Here is a 17,847-nt window from a genome sequence, read left to right as displayed (position 1 = left end):
CAAGCTAGTCATGGACAATACCCAGCAGAGTATAGTTACAGAAGGATCCAGTTTCAGAATCAAAATATTAAGAAAATGAAAGCATGTATATGACCTACTCCATAAATTCTCAAGTCCTACTCATTCACATATAATTTCCATGATTTGGAGCATATTCTTGTCCTGCATTTTTCCTTATAAATTGATTCACTTCTTTTAATAAGCTTCTTGTAAGGCAATGATTTCCACTAAATCTGGAGTTGTTTTGTAGCCAACACACATTCAAAATAAATATGGTGTTAATAAAATTTAAAATGCTCACTCATATAGTAACACATAACACATTGCTGGTGGTTTTCATTTTACACTTTGGGAAACACTGTACGCTCCTCATATATAAAAAAGGAAACAAAGTACCAAGTAGCTTAATGTTTTACTGAATGTCAACAATTAATTGGAATCTAGACTTTCCCAATTTTGAGTTCTACTTTCATGCTATTTTATCTTACTTGTATCATGTAAATAGCACTCTTTTATGTATGGTGAATGGAAATAACATTGTAAGTGAAAGGTACAGTGAATACAATTAAAAATCTCAGGCAGTGTGAATATTTTATTTCTGCTGTAAGAAATCATGATAGAAATCAAGTAACTCATATATTGAGTATTTTTCTGACACCAAGGTAGTTACATGTGATTGTAAAGAGTGTTATCATTTTTCCAATCAGCAACGCTTTTGTTGAAAAGAATCTGAAAACTTAAGGTAAAAGTCTAGAATACAGCAAAGGTAAAGTCTTCAAAGGATGATCATATTTCAAACTTTTTTTAAAAATTGAAGTATATTATCTTCAGTGCCAACCTGAGGTTTATCACAACATTAGTAAAAATTTAAATACACTGCTATTAGTTAAATTTCTACAATGAATCACCTCATCTACTACAGCTGGGGAAAAAAGAATGGCTACAGTCATTCTTTTTTTTTTTTTTGTATTAAATTCTTTTATTGGTACATTGTAGGTATACAACACAATTACATTTCTCATTCGGAATTGTACCTTTATATAATGCATCTTGGTTCTTATTTTTTCCCCATTCCTAGCCCTCCCTTCACGCCCTCCACCCTTCCCTATTTACAAAGACTTTATTTCCATTTTTTCTATTTCTCAGCATTTTTTCCTTTTCCTTCTTTCCTTTCCCCTGTGCGTCCCACTACTCTACCCCTTTGGACCTTTTCTTCCTATTTTACATTATTGATTATTGATTCTAATCATTGGTACATTTTAGGTATACAGTATAATGACATTCATCATTGGAAATTTGCACCTTTACATAGTCTCTCTTGGATCTTGTTTTTCACCTTTGCCCAGCACTCCCTTGAACCCCTCCAGCACTCCCTTTTTACAAAGATTTTGTTCCTGTTTTTCCATTTTCTCGTATTAATCCCATTCCCTTCTATCCTTTCCCTTAGCCCTCCCACTACCTTCCCCTTTGTCCCTTTTCTTCCTATTTCACATGACCTATTATACATTTAGACCTTATTTACACTTTCAGTTTCTCACACCACAGAAACTATTCGGTATTTACACATCTGTGTCCTATTTATTTCACTTAAGAGTATTGCCTCAATGTCCATCCACTTAGCTATAAATGTCTCTAATTTCTCATTTTTTATGGCTGAGTAGTACTCCATTTTATAAAAACACCACATTTTCTTTATCCAGTCTCCAGTTGATGGGCATTTGGGCTGTTTCCAAGTTTTAGCTATCACAAACTGCGCTGCTATGAACATGGGTGCACATACATCACTGTGGTATGATTCTTTTAATTCTTTGGGGAAGATCCCCAGCAGTGGAATAGTGGGGTCAAACGGGACTTACAGTCCTAGTTCTTTGAGGTATCTACACACTGATTTCCACAGTCCTTTCACCAGTCTACACTCCCACTAGCAGTGGAACAGGGTTCCTCTTTCCCCACAGCCCCACCAGCATTTGTTATTGGTTGATTTCATGATAGCAGCCATTCTTTCTGGAGTGAAGTGGAATCTCAGCGTTGTTTTCATTTGCATCTCTCGAATGACTGGTGATGTTGAACATTTTTTCATGTATTTATTTGCTATTTCTACTTCTTTGTCTGAGAAATGTCTGTTCATTTCAGATGCCCATTTTTGGATTGGGTTTTTAACTTTGGGAGGTCTGATCTTTTTAAGTTCTTTATAGATTCGAGAGAGTAGGCCTTTGTCTGAGGAAGAGCAGGAGAAGATTTTTTCCCACATTGTGGGTTGTCTCTTCACACTGCTGGTGGTTTCTCTTGCTGTGCAGAAGCCTTGTAATAAGAAGAGATTCCATTTGCTGATTGTTTGCGCTAATTCACAGGCAACTGAGGTTTTGTTCATAAAATCTTTTCCTACACCGATGTCTTCAAGGGTTCTACCTAACCTCTGTTCCAACTGGTTCACAGTTTCTATTTTAATATTTAGATCTTTAATCCATTTTGATTTTAGTTTAGTGCATGGTGAGAGATATAGGTCTAGTTTTAATCTTTGGCAAGTTGAAGCCCAATGTTTCCAGCACCATTTATTAAAGAGGCTATCTTTCCTCCAGTGAGGGTGTTTGGCTCCTTTGTCGAAGATGAGATGGCTGAGTGTGTCTGGAGTTGCTTCTGCATCTTCTAATCTGTTCCACTGGTCCTCAAGCCTGTTTCTTTGCCAATACCATGCTGTTTTTATCACAGTAGCTTTGTAGTACAGTTGCAGGTTGGGGATTGTGATACCCCCTGCCATGTCTCTGTTACCTAGAATTGCTTTTGTTATTTTGGGTCTCTTCTTGTTCCAAATGAATTTTTGGATTGTTTTCTCAAGGTCCATGAAGTATGCTGCTGGGATCTCAATGGGAATTGCATTAAATCTACATAGCAGTTTAGGAAGTGTGGCCATTTTCACTCTATTAATCCTTCCTACCCAGGAGCAGGGGATGTCTGTCCATTTTCTGATATCATCTTCAATCTCTCTTTTCATAATGCCATAGTTTTCAGAGAAGAGGTTTTTGATTTCTTTGGTTAGGATGATTCCTAGGTATTTCAGGTTTTTGGATGCTATTGTGAAAGGAATTGTTTCCCCTATTTCTCTCTCAGTGAGTCTGTCATTGGTGTAGAGGAAAGGTATTGATTTTTGTGTATTGACCTTGTAACCAGCTACTTGACTGAATTTGGTTATTAAGTCTAGAAGACTTTTGGTGGAGTTCTTGGGGTCTTCTATATAGAGTATCATGTCATCTGCAAATAATGACAATTTGACTTCTTCATTTCCTATCTTTATTCCTTTTATTTCTTTCTCTTGTCTAATTGCCGTGGCTAATGTTTCCAGAACTATATTGAACAAGAGTGGTGATAGTGGACATCCTTGTCTTGTTCCGGATTTTCGTGTGAAGGATTTCAGTTTTTGACCATTTAGTATGATATTGGCTGTTGGTTTTTCACAGATGGCTTCTATCAGTTTGAGGTAGAGACCATCTATTCCAATTTTTTGTAGGGTTTTTATCATAAGTGCATGTTGGATTTTGTCAAATGCTTTTTCTGCATCTATGGAGATAATCATATGGTTTTTGTCCTTGGCTCTATTGATATAGTGTATTACATTGATTGATTTTCGTATATTGAACCATCCCTGCATACCTGGGATGAATCCCACTTGATCAGGGTGTATGATCTTCTTGATGATCTTCTGCATTCTGTTTGCCAGTATCTTATTAAGGATTTTTGCATCTATGTTCATTAGTGAGATTGGCCTATAATTCTCTTTTTCAGTTGGGTCTTTCTCTGCTTTGGGGATCAAGGGGATGCTTGCTTCCAGGAATGAATTTGGGAGTATTGCTTCCCTTTCAATTTCACTGAAGAGTTTAAACAGTAGAGGCAGCAGTTCCTCTCTAAATGTCTTGTAGAATTCAGCAGTGAAGCCATCTCGGCCCGGGCTTTTCTTAGTTGATAAGTTTTTAATTACATTTTCAATTTCATTGGTTGATATTGGGTTGTTCAGAATTTTTAGGTCTTCTTCCTTCAACTTTGGTAAATCATATGTATCTAGGAATCTGTCCATTTCTTCTGTGTTGTCCATCTTATTGGCGTATAGGTTCTGGAAGTAGGTATTGATGACCCTCTGGATTTCTGCTATGTCTGTTGTTTCACCCTTTTCATTCCTAATTGCATGGATTTGGGCCTTTTCTTTCCTTTTTCTGACAAGGTTGACTAAAGGTTTGTCAATTTTGCTGATTCTTTCAAAGAACCGACTCTTGGCTTCATTGATTTTTTGTATCGTTCTCTTAGTCTCCATTGTATTGATTTCTCCTCTGATCTTTATAATTTCTTCCCTTGTATGAGCTTTGGGGTTGTCTTGCTCTTCTTTTTCTAGAAGCTTGAAGTTCAGCATCAGGTTGTTTAATTGGGCTTGTTCTGTTTTCTTAATATGCGTATTCACTGCTATGAATTTCCCTCGTAAGACTCCTTTCATTGTGTCCCATAGATTCCGATATGTTGTATTGTCGTTGTCATTTAATTGAAGGAACTGTCTGATTTCTTCTTTAATTTCCTCTGTGACCCATTGGTTATTCAGAAGTGTGTTGTTCAATTTCCACATGTTTATGAAATTTTTTGAGTTTCTTTTGCTATGGATCTCCAATTTCATCACACTATGGTCTGATAATATACAGGGGATAACTTCAATTCCTTTGCACTTACTGAAACATGTTCTATGTGTGAGTATGTGGTCTATTTTGGAGAATGACCCATGTGCAGCTGAGAAGAATGTGTATTCTGATTTTGTGGGGTGGAAGACTCTGTAAACATATGTTAAGTTCATTTGTTCAAGAGGTCAATTGAGTTCTAGTATTTCAGTACTTATTTTTAGTCTAGTTGATCTATCTATTTGTGACAGTGGGGTGTTGAGGTCCCCCACTACAATTGTATTAGTGCATATATGGCTTTTCATGTCCGTTAGTATTTTTTTTATATACTTGGGTGCACTAGTGTTTGGTGCATAGATATCTATGATTGTCATCTCTTCCTCTTGGATTCTTCCCTTTACAAGGATGTAGTGTCCTTCTTCATCTCTCTTCATCAGTGTTGGTTGGAAATCTAGTTGATCTGCCAAGAGGATAGCTACTCCTGCTTTTTTTTGGGTTCCTATCACATGCAGTATTGTTTTCCACCCTTTAACTTTCAGTCTATGAGTTTCCTTTTGAATTAAGTGTGTGTCTTGTATGCAGCATTTTGTTGGATTTTACTTCTTGACCCATTCTGCCAGTCTATTTCTTTTGATTGGTGAATTGAGACCATTAACATTGATGGTTATAACTGAAACGTATTGACTTGTCATTGCCATGACTTTTTCTTTTTGTTGGGTTCTCCCCCTTTACATTTAATTTCTTGTCATGCCAGATGGGTTCATTCTGCTTTGCTTCCTGGGATTGTGATCCTCAATGTCTGTTCCTAGGATATTGTGTAAAATTCTTTGGAGTGCTGGTTTGGTATTCACGAAGTTCCTAAGGTGCTCTTTGTCATGAAAGTATCTTATTTCTCCATCCATTTTGAAAGATAGTTTTGCAGGGTACATCAATCTGGGTTGGAGGCTGTTTTCTTTTAGGGCTTGGAATATGTCACTCCAAGCTCTTCTTGCCTTGATGGTTTGTGTTGAGAAGTCTGCTGTGATTCTCATGGGCTTTCCTTTGTATGTGATTTGTTTCTTTTCTCTGACTGCTTGGAGAACTTTGTTCTTCTGTTGTGTGTCTGGAATCTTAACAATTATATGCCTATGTGTAGATTTTTTTTGATCAAGGCTATTTGGAGTCCTATATGCCTCACTTATCTGTATGTCAAGCTCTTTTGCCCTGCTTGGGAAGTGTTCTGCCATTATTTCTGTGAAGAGATTTTTTATGTCATGTGCACTCTCTCCTGTTTCTTCATTGAGCCCAATCAGTCTTATGTTATTCTTTTTTGCATCATCTAGCAGCTGCTGGATTGATTTCTCATGTTCCCTTATAATTTTGAAGCAATTTTTCTTTTCCTAGTCACTAATTGCAATCTTATCTTCTATATCTGAAATTCTGTCCTCACACTGGCTCATTCTGCTGTGTAGACTTTCAGTGGAGATTTTCATCTCCTGGAAATCTATTTGCATCTGTTTTATGGATTCCATTTGTTTCTTATGTTGGGATTCCATCACGTTCCTCAGCTCCTCTCTAGATTTATTAATCATGTCTTGCACTAGGGGCACAATTTCTCCTGTTATCTGAGAAATTATTTCTGATTTCATTTTTTCCAGATCCCCTTTTGTTGCCAGTTCAGTGGGTCCAGGTGGTTGAGTATCAGAGTGTTCCATCTCATTTCCCTTTGGGGTTGCTGTAGGTGATCTGGAAGTCTGGTTTTGAGACTTATTTATGTGTTTTCTCATTTCGACTGGGGCAGGGGGCTGTTAGTGCCTGCACGGATTACCTCCTCTGAGCTGGGTGAGGTTGGACAGGGGCCGGGCGCAGCGGTAGGGATGGTGACCCAAAAGCCCTTTCCTGTGGGCTGGGAGCAGCCGGAGGGATGGTGGCCAGGAAACCCCTTCCTCTGGGCCAGGAGCAGCAGGACAGAAGGTGGCCCAAAAGCCCTTTCCTCTGGGCTGGGATCAGCGGGAGGGATGGTGACCGGCAAGCCCCTTCCTCTGGACCAGGAGCAGTGGGACGACGGCTCAGAAGCCCCTACCTCCGGGCCGGGATCAGTACCTTGGTCTGGTGGTCTGGTGTCCTCTGTGCCTTGGTAATGTGGAATCAGTTGGCTGTCTGTCTGCAGTGGGGTGATTCGGCGTCTTCCGCGTGACTCAGGACCTCGGTAGGGCGTGCACAGACCTGCCTGTCTGCAGCGGGCTGATTCAGCGTGTGTTCTCCGCGACTGGGGACCTCGGCAGGGTGTGGGCAGACCTGTCTGTCTGCAGTGGGGTGATTCGGCGTCTTCCGCGTCAGTCATTCTTTTTTTAACTGACTGTATACTGGTTTTCTATTCATTTAGTTCTACTTATATATCTTTCAAAAAATCATAATGTCACACATGAAAGTGCTGCACATCCTTTGCTAAATTCATAGTATCTTATTTCTGTTGCATTTTTGAGGCTACACAGAAATATAATTAATGTATAACCAATAACCCAGCTAACCTTTCATCTGTAACAATTTGTAGATACTTAAGAGATTTTCTATATTGAAAATAACATTTAAAAGACAGTTTTGTTCCTTTCATTCTGTCTCAGATCTTTTATATTTTCATTTTTATTTTGCTATGTAAACTAGAGGGCTTCCAAAACAATACTGAATTTAAATAGTAATTGTACATGTACATTTTTGGCTAATTTCTAGTTTTTAAAAGTGAAGGTTTCTATATTTGACTGAATGATTTAAAATCCCTCAAAATTTCAGATACAACTTGCTATTGTATTCTGTTCAATGAAAACGCTAACTAGAAATTTCTTAAGGTCAGTATGATAACTATAACAGACAAGAGTTAAAATGATTGCCTTATTGAAAATAATTCTTTTGTTTCTGAAAATAACCCCTATATTGAGAGGGAAGTCTGCCACATATACTCTGTCACTTCTGCTTGATTGGTCAACAGCTTTAAGTGGTCTTAGCTGGGCCAATCAGAACCCTCTTCATGATGTTTTTCTTTAAAAAAAAAATATACCATAGGACTAGACAAGCCTGTACAGAAACAACTTTTGAAAGGTATAGTTGCAATATTTCTAACTCATTATGTGAGAGAAGCCAATTAAGAGAATGAAACTGACCACAAATAAGCAATAGACAGAAAAAGCTTGTAAGAGGCCTCAATTCGAGATTCTAGCTGTCCCTGAGTCTCACATACAACATAATCCCTCCCATAGATAACCAGATACCCACCCTTGTGTCTTCCTAATCAACTTCCTATTCGCCCTACAAATGCATATCCTGAATGATGCACAAATAAGTCACAGCATGAAAAAAGGCATCTTGATAACCCAGTAAGAGTCAGACTGAAGTTATAAATTCTGATTCTAAAACAAAGGGAAAGTGTATAAATAATTTGTTACTTTTAAGTATTATAACAGTGAAATGTAATAAACTACTTCTTATTATTTTATTACCACTAGGATAAGTAGGATATAGAATACACAAACTTTCTGTTTAGTGTTTCTTATAATTAATTCAAAATTAATGTTTTATTTTTAAAAAAACTTTTATCTTTATCTCGATTGTTAAATTAAATTTGAAATATCATCCATGGTACATGAACATTATGACTGGATGTTTTAATGAAGTAAAAGCAGAAAGCATTTTGCTCAGCGACCAACACTTCAATCCCTAATTTCTGAATATCTGCTTTGTCAGCTGATACTTTTCAGTTATCCATAGCTTTGGTACATTATTTAAAACTTCCCTTGATGTCATCTTTTATAGGTATTTTTCTAGTCTACTTCATCCCTACTTACATTTATTTTTTCTGCTCTTTAAAATTAAGTCCCCTGTCCAGGTGTTAAACAACTTTTGCATCATGGTTACACAGTGATTTTATAAACATTTACCTTTTATCATATCAAAGTATCTTGGTGCTTCCCAAGTATCAAAGGAGAAATTAAAAAATGGCTTACGAGTGTCATAAAGACTAACATATCACCATCATTACTAATTAAAAGTGATGGCCAGCACCACAGAGTAAATGTATTTTTGAAGTGCAAAGGTAACAATGGAAAGACTTTAATATGGTGTACAGTTTAAAGATGCCAAAATGAGGCTAGAGGTATAACTCAGTGGCAGCATCTGCAAGGCCCTGGGTTTGATCCCTACCTCTGGAAAAAAAGCCAAAATCTCAAAAACAGGCAAACAAAAAAAACGAGAACACCATATTAAAACCTATAGAACTAGGATAAATAGTAAAGTTAGGAAAATGAAGGAACTAGATAGAGGTGGAAAAGAGACTAGAAGCCCAAGTGCCACGTACAATTGTTAAGTTATTATAGCACACATATGGCATATTCACAGCCATGACAACAATAACTTTACCAAAAGGTTCAAAACTGAAAAAGTAGTAAAAAAAACAAATTTTCAACACAGTTTTTATTTCGGCAGAAAAATTTAAAAGATGCTAAAGCACATTATTTATAATATTTTATCTTAAATTGATTGCTTTTTAATTGCAGTCTGTTAGAAAAGTTCTCTAATGAACCTTCCTTATAATCTCCTGGAAAATTTCCCCTATGATCTTCATTTTTTTTAAAAAAGTCTTGGCAAATAAGAAAATATAAAGATTAGACGCCTTTTTTTACCTGTCTAATTAAAAATCTTTAAATTTAGCAATTTTATATTTAACCATTAAATATCAGCTATTTGATATCGACTGTAAGGAAAAAAATCATGTACAAGTGTTAGTGAACCTGGCATACTAGAAACATATTGTAAAACTAGTGCCAACTCAGTTCTCTCAGTCGGCTGCCAGCCACGAAGAGCAGAATTCCTAATACCATGCAACCTGAGTTTTATTAAGGAAAAACACAACCTTCCTTTCACATGTTCTTTTGCAGGATCAGGCAAGTAAAGAGCACCACAGTGGAGTACAGGTTTTATCTTGGATATCCCCTTCCCGGCACGGTGGGGGAGAAGTGCTAAGGAGCAGTGAAATGGTTAAAAGGCAGCCTGCCGGGATAGTCTTCACTGTCTGACCACTGTGCTATTTCTAATCTGAGACATTTTTATAATTCTGACAGTCATCTTTAGTTCTCATTAAGAGTTCTAAGTCTTTTTCAGTTACAGACTCAAAAGACAAAATTCCCAAATATGAACACTCTGATCTAGTTTTTGAAATCCTGGCAATACTACCATTCAAGTCCTTCACTCTAAATTAATAGCTTCTACTAAAAGAAAGTTTATTTCTTCTTTTTTTTTTTTAAGCTTTTTTGAGACAGGGGTCTCACTATGTAACCCAGGCTGGCCTCGAACTCGTGGCAATCCTCCTGGCTCAGCCTCCCTGAGTGCTAGGATTACAGGCAAGAAAGTTTATTTCTATGCTAGACTTAAACATAATGAATTAATTCAAGCAATCTGAGAAATAGTAAATAGAAGGTTTATATGTGATAACTCTCAACCACCACCTTTGTTTTCTCCTATCAAGAAGTTTGTGCTACTAAGACTTTACAAAATGTTGAACAACCCAGATGGTTTTCAGAACACATAGTATATACAAGGAAAAAAAATTCCCAAAAAGATAAGTTTTCTGAACTTGAGGTACTTAAAACTGAATAAAAAAGAGAAGACACAGGACAGGAAAGAACAGTGAGCTGGAAGTTCAAAGATTTGGAACTGAGACCCATATTGTCAGTTCTGTCATTCACTAGTGGATTGCATCACACTGAATAAATAACTCATTTATTTAGAGGTAACTTCAGTTTCAGATTGCATATGAAAGCACCCTGTACATATAAAAATGCAAATGAGTACTATAATTATTTGCAATAAAAAGTAAATGCCACTACTATTGCACTTGTGATGAATTATGTGGGCTCTACCACCTTTCAATCCTATTATACACTTTTTACCAGGTAACTGGAAATCAAGGGACAAGAAGCCTCCACAGTGCAATAAAGGTGAAAGCCAGACATTTATACATACAGAACATTGAGATATTTATGTTTTACTTTTTAAATTTCAGGTGAAGTCATTGTATAAAAATGTCAATACAAAAGCCAGCATGCCTTGGTTTCTAATAGAAGTTAATCTAAGATATACCAGAAATATCCTTATGCATGCATACAGAATATTGGCATATGCTTCATTTATCAGAGACAATAAAAGAAACTGGATTGCTTCACAGATAATTGGACCTAAGTATATGACAGCAGCCATGTTAATATTTTAGAGAATAATCAGTATCATCTACTGATTTTTTTAATTTTAAAAGTAAAATTTTTGGCAAAAGATTAAACATTTACAATATTCTATTTCACGAATTCAAAGATAGGGGAAATACTCAAATAGGTTAATCAGATTTACTGAACATTTTTAGCTCGTATGTATCAAAAATTTGATGTGGGAACTATCAGTGGATGGATGGATAGATGAAGTTTTTAAATAAATGCTTGTTTAAATATTATAAGGTATTTGAAAATTAATCTAAGATAACTTCAAATCTTAAATGCCTGTGTACTTCCTAATTTTTGTAAAATACTGAATACATTTAAAGCACTTGTTAGTGTACCTCACACACTATATGAACAATATATATTAGCTGTTGTTATTAATGCTGCTCAAATTAAAGTCTTAGTTTATAACATTATGAATTAAGAGTCCAATAGCCTGGGTTCAACTTTTTGCAGTACCATCTACCAATTACATGTCTTTGAGTTTTCTCTTTAAAATAGGTGTTCAGGTTGAGTATCCATTGTCTGAAATGCTTGAAATCAGCAGAGTTTCAGACTTGAGAGTTTTCAGACTTTGGAATATTTACAGATTGTTACTATTGCGTATCATGTCAACACTCAAAAAGTGTTTGATTTTTTATTTTGACCTGGGCAGGGTGAAGCATGCCACTACTCCAAAGGCTAAGTCAGGAAGATCTAAGTTCTAGGCGAGGGTGGGCAATTATGTGAGACTTCCATCTCAAAATAAAATTTTTTTAAAAGGGAAGGGGAAAGTACAGATGAAAGTCAGTGAATGATCACTTGCCTAACAAACGCAAGGTCCTAGGTTCAACCACCAATACTAAAGAATTAAGTGTTCCAGCTGTATTTAAAATGTATAACTTAGAGGGTTGATGTATGGATTCAATCAGCTCAAACATTATTACAGCAGTGCCTGGCACTTTGGAACTGTTCAATATCAGCTGATGTTGCTATCTACAGCAGTGCTACTTAACAGAAATATAATGCAAGCCACGTAATATTAAACACATTTCAGATACTGAAAAATCATATGGGCTCACCTCTAAGGTACTGGGCACCACAGATACATACTTTAAATCTCTTGAGGCTCACAAAAGAGCTCAGAGTGTTCTATCAATGATGAAATAATGCAAGTTTCTGACACATTATTTCCTTTAATAAACATCTAAAATTATTCTTATTTTACCATTAATCTTTAGGTAATATTTCTTATGTTTTTTAAAAAAGCAAAGGAAAGGAAATTAGAAGATTAAGATTATACATTTCTTCTTTTAGTCCCCCTATAATTTTTTATTCCAAAATAATATCCATGTACCTAGCCCATTTCAGGAAAATATTTTCATTAAAGAAGGATAAAAACACTAATCTGAGCATTGAATACACAGAACATAACTTGTGTGAAACCTAAAGCAAAATTTGTAATTTATATATGTCAAGGATTGATATGTTCTGAGCAGTGATAGTTAAAAAATAAAATCTCATATTAATTAACATGAGAAATAAAAGAAGTCCAACTGTATAAATTCTCGAAGATATATATTAGCTAAAATATTCTGAAGTTGAAGCCTTCTTTGTTGATGATAAAGATATAGTCAAGTAAAATATATATATGCATTATTTATGTATATATGCATTATTTTACACCCACATACAAACATTTGTCCAGGTCAGGGGCTGAAACTACTTAGAACATGAGGGGCCCACAGGAAGGCAGGTGGGTGGAATAGAGGAGGGAATAAAGCAAAGGAGGTAATTTAGACTCTCTACCCTGAAGAATGGACCACACTCCATATACTTCCCATTATTAAGGTCCTGAATCATTACTATTTACAAGTGAAGAAATAGAGCTACAAAAAGGCTGTCCAAGCAGCTTTCTGAAAGTTTTCCTACTGATCTAATCTCCTTTGTTGATTCTACCTTATCTGACCAAACACTGCACTCCTTGCACTTAGCGTTCTCTCCACCCATCTTTTTTCTTCAGTCTCCACACTGACAGACAGAAATCTCATCCATTCTCATAACTTTAAATACCCTTTAGATGTGGACAACTTCTGAATTTGTATTTCCAACCCCAGCTGCTTCTCTGAACTCCAGCATATATGTAATATCTCCAGCTGCTCTCCAGACAAGGGTACTTAGATAACCAGCAGGCAGCTAAATAGACTCAAAATTTAACTGTGTCCCTCCTCCTTTTCCTTCTTCATCTCAATTAACCTTACCACTGTATATGTTTTAATGCTCACCACCAAATATATTTTATGTCCCTTTTTCTGATGTGAGGTGTATGAAAGCAGGTATTTCTGTCACAATGTACAAGGACAAATGGGACTAGTTTAGACTGTATGGAAATTACAGGGTTCTAGGAAAGGTATCTGGGATGAAGCTGAAATGATAACAAGGAGCAAATCTGGACAGAATATGGATCAGAATGTACAAGGCAGATGAAGTGAAAATGCAAAGATCTACAATCAAAATAAGCTTGTAGTGAAACTAGGAGGAACAGAAAGAAAGTCTGTGGGACAAGAGAGTATGGAGCAAGAGGGAGAGCACTGAGAAGTGGGAAAAGGGAACAGCGGCAGGCATGGTTCTAGGGAGACAGGGAAAGAATCTATCAAGCAAAAAGACCTGGAGAAAAGAGTCAAATTCATTATTTTAATATAAATGAAGAAGAGTTTACCAGGATTTATTCCAGAAGATCACAACTGAGCACTTCATTATTTCCTATAGAGTTCTCCTGGTATGTTAGCATTGATTCAAAATTTGAACAACCTAGATAAAATGGGAATATTTGCACAGCCAAATTAGCCTGATTTAAAGAAAAAGGGAGTGATGTAACCATGAAGCTCATACTGAGGGCAGTCTGAATCTTTCTGTAAAGATATCTGATCTTTGATACTTATTTAAAATTAATTTTATTGGTACATTTTAGGTATACAGTATAATGAGATACAGCATTGGGAATTTGTACCTTTACATGATATATCTTGATTCTTAATCTTTTTCCCCATTCACCTACCCTCTCTTGAACCCCTCCACCAGCCCTATTTACAAAGACTTTGTTTCCATATTTTGCTTTTCTCATATTTATTCCTTTCCCTTCTTTCCTTTCCTTACCCTTCTCACTTCCCCTTCCCCTTTGGACCTATTCTTCCTATTTCACATTATCTATTCTACATTTTGATCCTTATTTACACTTTCAGTTTCTCAAACCAGAGAAACCATTCGGTATTTACACGTGTGTCCTATTTATTTCACTGTAGAGTATCACCTCAATGTGCACCTATTTAGCAATAAAATGTCTCTGATTTCTAATATTTTATGGCTGAGTCATACTCCATTTTATAGAAAAGAAAAACCATATGCTCTACAGACGTCATGAGTCGCGCAGAACACGCCCAATGAGCCCACTGCAGACAGGCAGGACTGCACAAGCCCTACCATAGTCTTGAGTCGCGTGGGACACGCAGAACAATCCACTGGACACCCCCCTGCCCCGCTCCTCTGTACAGCCACCTGGTTCCACACTACAAAGACACAGAGGACACAAGACCACCAGACCACGGTACAGAGTCCCACTGTTCCCGGCCCATAGGTAGGGACTTCTGAGCTGCCGTCCCACTGCTCATGGTCCAGAGGAAGGGGCTTCCCAGCCACCATTCCTCCCGCTGTTCCAAGCCCAGAGGAAAGGGCTTTTGGGTCACTATTCCTGATGCTGCTCCCGGGCCCTGTCCCACTTATCCCAGCTCAGAGGAGGTAATCCATGCAGGAGCCAACAGCCCCCTGCTCCCCTCCAGTTGAAATGAGAAAACAAGTAAATAAGTCTCAAAACCAGACTTCCAGATCCCCTATAGCAACCCCACAGGGAAATGAGATGGAACACTCTGATACTCAACCACCTGGACCCACTGAACTGGCAACAAAAGGGGATCTGGAAAAAATGAAATCAGAAATAATTTCTCAGATAACAGGAGAAATTGTGCCCCTAGTGCAAGACATGATTAATAAATCTAGAGAGGAGCTCAGGAACATGATGGAATTCCAAGACAGGAAACAAATGGAATCCATAAAACAGATGCAAATAGATTTCCAGGAGATGAAAAACTCCACTGAAAGTCTACACAGCAGAATGAGCCAGTGTGAGGACAGAATTTCAGATATAGAAGATAAGATTGCAATTAGTGACCAGGAAAAGAAAAACTGCTTCAAAATTCTAAGGGAACATGAGATCAATCCAGCAGCTGCTAGATGATGCAAAGAAGAATAACATAAGACTGATTGGGCTCAATGAAGAAACAGGAGAGAGTGCACATGACATAAAAAAACTCTTCACAGAAATAATGGCAGAAAACTTCCCAAACACGGGAAGAGCTCCACATACAGATAAGTGAGGCACATAGGACTCCAACTAGCCTTGATCAAAAAAAGTCTACACATAGGCATATAATAGTTAGGATCAGAAACCCAACAGAAGAACAAAATTCTACAAGCTGTTGGAGAAAAGAAGCAAATCACATACAAAGGAAAGCCCATGAGAATCATAGCAGGCTTCTCAATGCAAACCCTCAAGGCAAGAAGAGCTTGAAGTGATGTATTTCAAGTCCTAAAGGAAAACAGCCTCCAACGCAGATGGATGAACCCTGCAAAACCTTCTTTCAAAATTGATGGAGGAATAAGATACTTTCATGACAAAGAGCACCTTAGGAACTTCATGAATACCAAACCAGCACTCCAAAAAATTTTAGAAAATATCCTAGGAGAAGGCAGTAAGGATCACAACCCCAGGAAGCCCAGGAGAATGAATCCATTGTGCATGACAAGAAACTGAATGCAAAGGGGGAGAATCCAACATAAAGAAAAAGTCATGGCAATGACAAGTCAATATATTTCAGTTATAACCATCATCGTTAACAGTCTCAATTCACCAATCAAAAGAAATAGACTGGCAGAATGGGTCAAGAAGCAAAATCCAACAATATGCTGCATACAAGAAACACACTTAATTCAAAAGGAAACTCATAGACTAAACGTTGAAGGGTGGAAAACAATACTGCATGTGACAGGGAACCCGAAAAAAAGCAGGAGTAGCTATCCTCTTGGCAGATCAAGTAGATTTCAAACCAACACTGATTAAGAGAGATGAAGAAGGACATTACATCCTTGTAAAGGGAACAATCCAAGAGGAAGAGATGACAATCATAAATATCTATGCACTAAACACTTGTGCGCCCAACTACATAAAACAAATACTAACGGACATGAAAAGCCGTATGTGCACTAATACAATTGTAGTGGGGGCAACTCAATACCCCACTGTCACAAATAGATAGATCAACTAGACAAAAAATAAGTAATGAAATACTAGAACTCAATCAAACTCTTGAACAAATGAACTTAACAGATGTTTACAGAGTCTTCCACCCCACAAAATCAGAATACACATTCTTCTCAGCTGCACATGGGTCATTCTCCAAAACAGACCACATACTCACACATAGAACATGTTTAAGTGCAAAGGAATTGAAGTTATCCTCTGTATATTATCAGACCATAGTGTGATGAAATTGGAGATCCATAGCAAAAGAAACTCAAAAAATTTCATAAACACGTGGAAATTGAACAACACACTTCTGAATAAACAATGGGTCACAGAGGAAATTAAAGAAGAAATCAGACAGTTCCTTCGATTAAATGACAACGACAATACAACATATCGGAATCTATGGGACACAATGAAAACAGTCTTATGAGGGAAATTCACAGCGGTGAATACGCATATTAGGAAAACAGAACGAGCCCAATTAAACAACCTGATGCTGAACCTCAGGCTTCTAGAAAAAGAAGACCAGGACAATCCCAGAGCTCATACAAGGGAAGAAATTATAAAGATCAGAGGAGAAATCAATCCAATCGAGACTAAGAGAACAATAAAAAAATCAATGAAGCCAAGAGTTGGTTCTTTGAAAGAATCAACAAAATTGATAAACCTTTAGTCAACCTTGTCAGAAAAAGGAAAGAAAAGGCCCAAATCCATGCAATTAGGAATGAAAAGGGTGAAACTACAACAGACCCAGCAGAAATCCAGAGGATCATCAATACCTACTTCCAGAACGTATACGTCAATAAGATGGACAACACAGAAGAAATGGACAGATTCCTAGATACATATGAATTACCAAAGTTGAATGAAGAAGACCTAAAAATTCTGAACAACCCAATATCAACCAATGAAATTGAAAACGTAATTAAAAACTTAACAACAAAGAAAAGCCCAGGCCCTGATTACCAATGTACCAATGATTGGAATTTATAATCAATAATGTAAAATAGGAAGAAAAGGTCCAAAGCATTAGGGGTAGTGGGAGGGGCAGGGGAAAGGAAAGAAGGGAAAGGAAAAATGATGAGAAATGGAAAAAATGGAAATAAAGTCTTTGTAAATAGGGAAAGGTGGAGGGGGTGAAGGGAGGGCTAGGAATGGGGAAAAAATAAGAACCAAGATGCATTATGTAAAGGTACAATTCCCAATGAGAAATGTAATTGTGATGTGTACCTAAAATGTACCAATAAAAGAATTTAATAATTAAAAAAAAGAATAAAAATCTAGTCTCCTGGGTGATATGCGTATTGATGAGGTCAATGAACTCATTTTTTCTCATTATAATTACTTGTTTTATTGCTTGTTTTTAAGGCTTGTATCTAGATATCCCTCAAAGCCTCATGTGCTCATGGGTGGGGCTTTTGGGAGATGGCTAGATCATGAATGGGTGTGTGGTACTGGGGTTAAGGGTGTGTGATAACTAAATTGGACCAATAATTGGCTTAGCATAGTTCTAGGTGTAGATAATGGAAAGGCTCACCCTGAGTATGGGAGGCTCTAACCAATAGGCTAATAATCTGAATGGAATAAAAGAAATGAAATGCTCACTGCTTCTGTTTTG

General features: G+C 37.0%; 1 protein-coding gene across 2 annotated transcripts in view; it reads right to left on the bottom strand.

Annotated features, from left to right (window-relative positions):
- Nucleotides 1-17,847, bottom strand: part of Arhgap42 (Rho GTPase activating protein 42) — a 282,439-nt gene that overhangs the window by 163,561 nt on the left and 101,031 nt on the right. The window lies entirely within an intron of this gene.

Source organism: Heterocephalus glaber, unplaced genomic scaffold (assembly GCF_053883595.1).
Source record: "Heterocephalus glaber isolate CG9 unplaced genomic scaffold, H.glaber_assembly_v1.0 deba00001429, whole genome shotgun sequence".
In the NCBI taxonomy this organism is placed as follows: Eukaryota; Metazoa; Chordata; class Mammalia; order Rodentia; family Bathyergidae; genus Heterocephalus; species Heterocephalus glaber.
The sequence above is the reverse complement of the archived record's forward strand: the minus strand, read 5'-3'. Positions and strand labels throughout refer to the sequence as shown.